Raw genomic sequence first — 6,988 nt, 5'->3', positions numbered from 1 at the left:
CAGTCTGCCCCTTGGTGGCTGTGAACGTATGTGTATAAGGTACCTTTCAGTTTGTACGCCTCCACACCTTGGGTCAGCTTGCACAGGGTGGGGGCTTCTGACACGGTGTGGGAGTGGCCTCCGTGGGGAAGAGGATGGAGTGACTCAGCCACCAGACTGTCCTTGGATCTGCCCTGGGCTCCCACAGGTACATCTGCTACCCTGACCCCACTGCTGCTCTTTCTACTGGATGGGTTGTTTATGTTTCCTGGACCTGTAATTTCACTCCAGTATCTTTTTTTTCTCCTTTATTTTGCGATCTTGTGAAAAGTACTTATGGGATTGGAGACCAACTGTGTGTGGAAGCCTAGTGCCCTGAGCTTGTAGGAAGGGGACCTCAAACGGGGCGGTGGTGCTCATATCTTCCCCCCAGAGAGTGTTTGCCTCTGACTGGATCCACCCCAGCACGTGGGTACCAGCTTGTCAGCAGATGGCCCTAAGAACAGGGGATTCCCTTATGAGACGATTCAAACTTGGGGTGAAAATGTTTAACAATCTAATATTTAAGTAGCAAGTGGGAAAGAAAGAAGCAGAAGGCACCCAAATTGGAAATGAAGTAAAACTCTTGGTAGATGACATTATTTTATATGTAGAAAATTCTAAGGAATTTGTGTACATACACATACCCACTAAAACTAATGAGTTCAGCAAAATTTCACAGTACAAGTTCAATATACAGAAATCAGTTGTATTTCTTTATACTGGCAATGAACAACATGCAGATAAAATTAAGAAATGATTTAACATAATAAATCAGAAAGAATATAAAATAGGGATACATTTAATGAAAGAAGTATAAGACTTATACCCTGAAAACTACAAAATATCATTGAAAGAAATTAAAGAAGACATAAATAAACTTTGAGACATCCTATGTTCAGGGGTCAGAGACTTAACTGTTATTAAGATAACAGTACTATCAAGATTGGTCTACAGATTTCAATCAATTGTTCTCAAAATCCTAGCTAGCTTTTTTGCACAAATCGATAAGCTGATCCTCAAATTTGTGTGAAAATTCCAGGCGTCCTGAACAGCCACATAAACCTTGAGAAAGAAGAACAAAGTTGGCCCCACACTTCCTGTTTCAGAACTTACTACAGTAATCAAGGCCGTCTGGTACTGGCGTAAGGACAGACATATTGACTAATGGAATAGAATAGAGATACATCCTTAACATTTATGGCCAATTAACTCTTGGCAAGTGTGACCAGATAATTTAGTAGGGAAGATAGCCTGTCTTTTCAACAAATAGTGCTGGGACAGCTGGCTATCCACAGGCAAGGAAATGCAGTTGGACCCCTACCTCACACTCTGTATAAAAATGAACTCACATACATCAAAGACCTAAACGCAAGAGCTAAAGCTACAAAACTCTTGGATGAGCCCCTGGCTGGTTTGGCTCAGCGGTTAGAGCATCGGCCTGTGGTCCGGAGAGACCCAGGTTCAGTTCCCACTAAGGGCATGTACCTTGGTTGCAGTTTGTCCCCGGCCCTGGTTGGGTGGTGCGGGAGGCAGCCACTTGATGTGTCCCTTTCACGTCAATGTCTCTCTCTCTCTCTCCCCTTTCCTCTCTCTCCCTTCCACTCTATCTGAACAAAAAAATGGAAAAATGTCCTCGGATGAGGATAAAAAAAAACCTCTTGGATGAAAATATAAGTATACATCTTTGTGACCTTGGATTAGGCAATGGTTTCTTAGATATGACATGCAAAACACAAAGAAAGGAAAAACAGATAAACTGGACCTCATAAAAATAGGGCGCAAAACATTGATGCTTCAAAGGACAGTATCGAGAAAGGGAAAAGACAGCTCACAGCATGAAGCAAATAGCTGCAAGTCATATATTGTATCCAGAATATATCAAGAACTCTTACAACTTAACAGTAAGAAGACAAATAAGCCTGTTTTAAAAATGGGCAAAATATGTATTTGCATAGACAACTGAATAGACATATTATTTTGAATAAACATATTTTTATATCTTCCCCAAAGAAGATAAGAAAACTGGCCAGTAAGCACAGAAAAGACGCTCAGTGTTATTACTCATTAGGGAAATGCAAATCAAAACCACCGTGAAATACCACTTCACACCCACTGAGATGGGCTGTAACAGGTGTCGGCGAGGACAGAGATGTTGGAACGCTTGTGTGTTGCCTGCGGTAAAAACATAAAATAGGGCAGCCGCTCGGAAAAGAGTTTGGCAGTTCCTCAACAAGTTAAAACACCAGAAATGTCACTCCTAGGTACCTACCCAAAAAGAGAAATGAAAGCATACACACAAAAACATTTACATAAATGTTCATAGCGCCATAATTTATAATAGTCCCAAAATGGAAATGACCCAAATATCTATCAACTGATGAATGGGTAAATAAACTGTGATATATTGGTACAATGGCCTGTTACTCAGAATAGAAAGAAATGAAGTACTGGCACATGTTACAATATGGATGAACCTTGATGTTATACGAAGTGAAAGAAGCCATTGCAAAAAGTGACCTACCATATGACTCCCATTTATGCGAGATGTCCGGAAGAGGCAGACCTATAGAGATAGATTAGGGAATAGAGATGGATTAGGGAATAGAGATGGGTTAGGGAATAGAGTTGGGTTAAGGAATAGAGTTGGGTTAGGGAAAAGAGGTGGGTTAGGGAATAGAGGTGGGTTAGGGAATAGAGGTGGGTTAGGGAATAGAGGTGGGTTAGGGAATAGAGGTGGGTTAGGGAATAGAGGTGGGTTAGGGAATAGAGGTGGGTTAGGGAATAGAGGTGGCCAGGAGCAGGAGACCGGGTTGAATGGGAGAGACTGCTGATAGATACAAAGTTTCTATTTTTGGGTGATGAATAATTTCTGGAATGAGTGGCAAGTGGTACACAATTTTGAGACTATTCTAAAAAGCCACTGAAGTCAACACTTGAAGAAATAAATGAAAACATTTTACCAGCTGAATGCAGCTTGAAGGATGAATTCCTTGGAATGTTGTACGTCCACTTTTTTGTTTTTAATCCTCATTCAAGGACATTTTTACATTTATCTTCACGTAGAGTGAGAGGGAGAGAGGGGGAAAGACAGAAACATTGATGTGAGAGAGACACATCAAGTGGTTGCCACCTATGTGACCCCAACCGGGGCCGGGGACAAACTGCAACCGAGGTACGTGCCCTTAGCGGACCTGGGTCTCTCTGGTCCACGGGCCAGCGCTCTAACCTCTGAGCCAAAACCAGCCAGGGCTGTACCTCCACTTTTGTTTCCCTAGTAACTCACCAATCCAGGGAATCCCATGGTTTTCTCAGTTTTTCTGCAGGAGATGGCGTTTCCAGTTTGGCCCAAAGGACCGGCAGTGATGCTAGGCCCACCCTGCTCTAGCCGAGGCACAGGGGATGCCTGTGGCTGCAAGTGCTGTGTTTTATTTAGAAGAGCATTTCACCGAGGCTCTCACAGGCTTTACTTACCTGGCAGACATGTTCTCAAATGTCTTCTCAGCCTTGAAGTAGGACATGATACTTTATAGATCAGAGGTTTTCTGATTGACACTGGCCAGCTCAGTGCCACTCTGGGACACTTCAAAACGTTTCAAATATTCCACACATATTTTTGGACTCACTGTGTTAACAGTAAGACCATTTCCCAAAGGTTCCTCTCTCCACACACACTTTCCTCTTCTCCCTCCACACCGCAGTATGCACACAACGCACACGCATGCATGCACACAGGATGGCGAGCTAGCAGGGCTGAGATGTTCGGGGAGATGAGAGGCATGCGCTGAAATGCCAGTGTTCAAAGTCTCAGCGTGTATTTCAAGATCTGCAGTACTGATTGAGACTGAAGACAATAAATGTCATCTTTGGACCCAGAGGCATTGCACAGTGTTGCTGTGACGTGCTCTTAGGATGTCAACACCAGCCAGTCCTTGCTTTTTGGGAAGCTAACAGGATGCTGGTGGGGGTGGGGTGGGGGTGGGGTAGGGGTGTCCCAGTGTCCACGTACAGGACCCTGAGGCACTCTGGTTGCACAGGCAGCAATGGTGGGGTCTGTTAGCATTGGAACCTCTCTGTTCACCAGCCAGGGATGCCCCCGCCTTTGCTATCTCCAGGGAAGTTGTCATCCTAGCAGCCTGCAAAGCCACTGGAGATCAAGGAGACAGTGACTCAGTCGATTTTCCTGACTGGGGTGCAGCTTTCCTGAGAACACTGCAGTTGCAAGGTTCTTGGGCACCAGAACCACTGGGGCGCTTTCCTAGTGCTGGGAAAGCTCTGGAGGTGCCCTGGGTCACGCTGTGGCGCAGGCGTCTATGTCTGGTAGCAGATCAGTGACATTTGATTTCAGCAGCACACCTGGCCATATGCCCCTCCTGTCCCAGGCTCATTCTGGAGGATCTTTTCACTGTCTCTTAACTCTTTCTCCAGCAAAAGCCTGGGCGAAGAGCGTGGGTCCGGCACGCTGCCGGGAGCTCAGTCATTCCCGCCCTCGGCGCACAGACCCGAGCGGGGCTGGAGGTGGAAATACGCTGGCGCAGATTTCCTCCGGGGACGTTTCATTGCTCTCATGGTCAGAAGTGAAATGTCAGTGCTTGAAGACTCTGAGCCTTGTATCCTTCGGCCCTGAAAAAAATCTGTGACACGATTTGGTGTCCTTTGTGGATGGGTCCATGGGTTGAGACTGCAGGGGGCTGCCTTTTAAGAAGATCTTGGTTTCAAAGTGCTTAACCATTTCGAATTTAATTGCAGTGAAACATCACTTCATACAAAATGTGAATTCCTTGATTTTGTTCTACTGTGGTGACTTTCTGTGGTTCCCTCGTGTACTGTGCCAAATGGTGAGTGGTGTGCCCAGTAATGAAATGTCTGCTTCATTAGCTGCTTGACAAAAGGTGCACTTAATAAACTTGTTTTTTTCATACATTGTTTTGTCCTCTTCCTCCCTCCCAAGAATGGTGACCATATCTGGTGCTTACAGACGGGAACTCCCTCATGGGGTTGCAGACTTACCTGCCCGATGGTTACAGAGGCGCATCTGGGCTGTGGAAGGGGACAGTGGGGTGGCGGGGCTGTGATCCTGGTTTCCTTGTCCTTGGGCACAGGCACTCTCGTTAATCAGAATGCTGTCAGAAAACACTCCAAGTCCCAGAAACAAACCTCTTGTACGGTGTAGCCACACCCACCATGTGCCTCAGTCTGATAATAGGATTCTAGATTGTCACCTGGAAGGGACCCTACCTAACAAGTATGTCCTCAAGTGGGATGTAGGAGCCACCTGTGAAGTCACAAATGGTGTTCATTCCTGGAGCTGGGCCCCAACCTTCTCTTTAAGCAAGAGTACCTCCTGACCTGGGCGCGGCATGCAGAGGGGGTGGGACTCCACCTCCCTCCTCTGGCCACTTACATAGGCCTGCGGGGTGGGGTGCCGTTCTGTGTCCTACTTCTCACCGGGATTTCTGGGGGAACAGAACTCCTCAGACATACGTGTGTCTAAGTGAGTGTCCTTTCTCCAGTTCTGTGAACTTCACAGGTAATTGAGCACCTGCCATACTCTGCCCCCAGCAAAAGAGAGCAAGCTTGAAAAATTGGAGTCGTAGTCCAGTCCAGTTTCAGCAATGCCAAGGTGATGAGAAATCTCTGCATAACCCAAGGTTCCAAGTCTGAAACTGATGGCCCGAGGATTTCGAGAGGCGTGGGAAGGGCAGGCCCTTTGAGGAGGATGTCAGTAACGCCAGCTTCAGCAGGAGGAGCCTGGGCTCATGCCGCAGGAGAAGGTGCAGAACCCCAGGGTAGAGCAAGGGCGGGGCTGGGAGCACAGCACAGGCTCGCTCGCTGTGCACTGTTTGGCAAGTCTGCTGACCTCTCTGGGCTGTAACTTTCTCATCTGGAAAAAACTAAGGGATTGATCATGAAGTGTTTAAGAGCAAAATAGACTGATATCTGCAGCTTATTTAAAAATGCATAGAGAAAGATGAGGTTGATGGGTGGATAGAGATGGGAGTAGTAGAATGTTCGTCATGGAGCCTGGGTACTGGGTGTACAGATGTTCACCACAACCCTCTTAACTGTTCCTGTTGGAAGATTCCATAAGATACCAGAAAAAACAAAAATGGGTAACATTTTAGAGCTGAAATGGACACTAGAGATCATTTTGTGGATGACAAAGTGGAGGCCAGAGAAGGCAACTAGGAGGGGGGCGGGACCAGAACGAGGCTGCCCGTGCCCTGTTTCCCAGGGTATGTGTGGTCCACTCCACTGCACTCGCTGCCCCACGACCCCTCGGGTTCATGGCCAGGCACCAGTGAGGTGATGCCTCTGAAAAATTGAGAAGTGCTGTGGAACCTTAATTTTCTGAGACTTAAATGAGTAGTGCACAAAAAGTCAAATAGGACGAGGCTACACTGGCCTGACCGATTTCCTTTCCGCAGGACTTCTCAGAGCCTTTAATGTGTTCATGGCTATGAAAATCTTTTCTTATTTTATGATTATTTTTGGGGCGTTTTTGTTCTTTTTTTCCTTCTTTTTCTTTTTTAAAGTTATCTTTATTGTTGAATGTATTACAGATGTCCCCCCCCTTTTCCCCAACTGACCCCCTCCTCCCCAATCCTGCCCACCTCCTGCCTTCCCCACACTATTGTCGGTGTCCACTGGTTATGCACATATGCATAGAAGTTCTTTGGTTTGTCCCTTCCCGCCCTCCCTCCCCTCTTCCCTTTGCGGTTCATCAATCTAACAACCAGTTTGTACTTCTTAACCCCTTCATCCTTTTCACCCATCCCCCAGCCCCCTCCCATTTGGCAAGCAACAAAAAGTTCTCTGTATCTATGAGGCTGTTTCTGTTCTGCTCATCTATGAAAATCTTTTAAGATAAACATATTGCATTTTCCAAACAAATTTAAGACAGAAGTCATCCCTTTCTTTTTTGGAGGACTGAGTCCTGGATAACTCAGGTGGAAGGGCATCCCCAAGA

The sequence above is a fragment of the Molossus molossus genome, unplaced genomic scaffold (genome assembly GCF_014108415.1).
Source record: "Molossus molossus isolate mMolMol1 unplaced genomic scaffold, mMolMol1.p scaffold_m16_p_18, whole genome shotgun sequence".
Classification (NCBI taxonomy): Eukaryota; Metazoa; Chordata; class Mammalia; order Chiroptera; family Molossidae; genus Molossus; species Molossus molossus.
The sequence above is the reverse complement of the archived record's forward strand: the minus strand, read 5'-3'. Positions refer to the sequence as shown.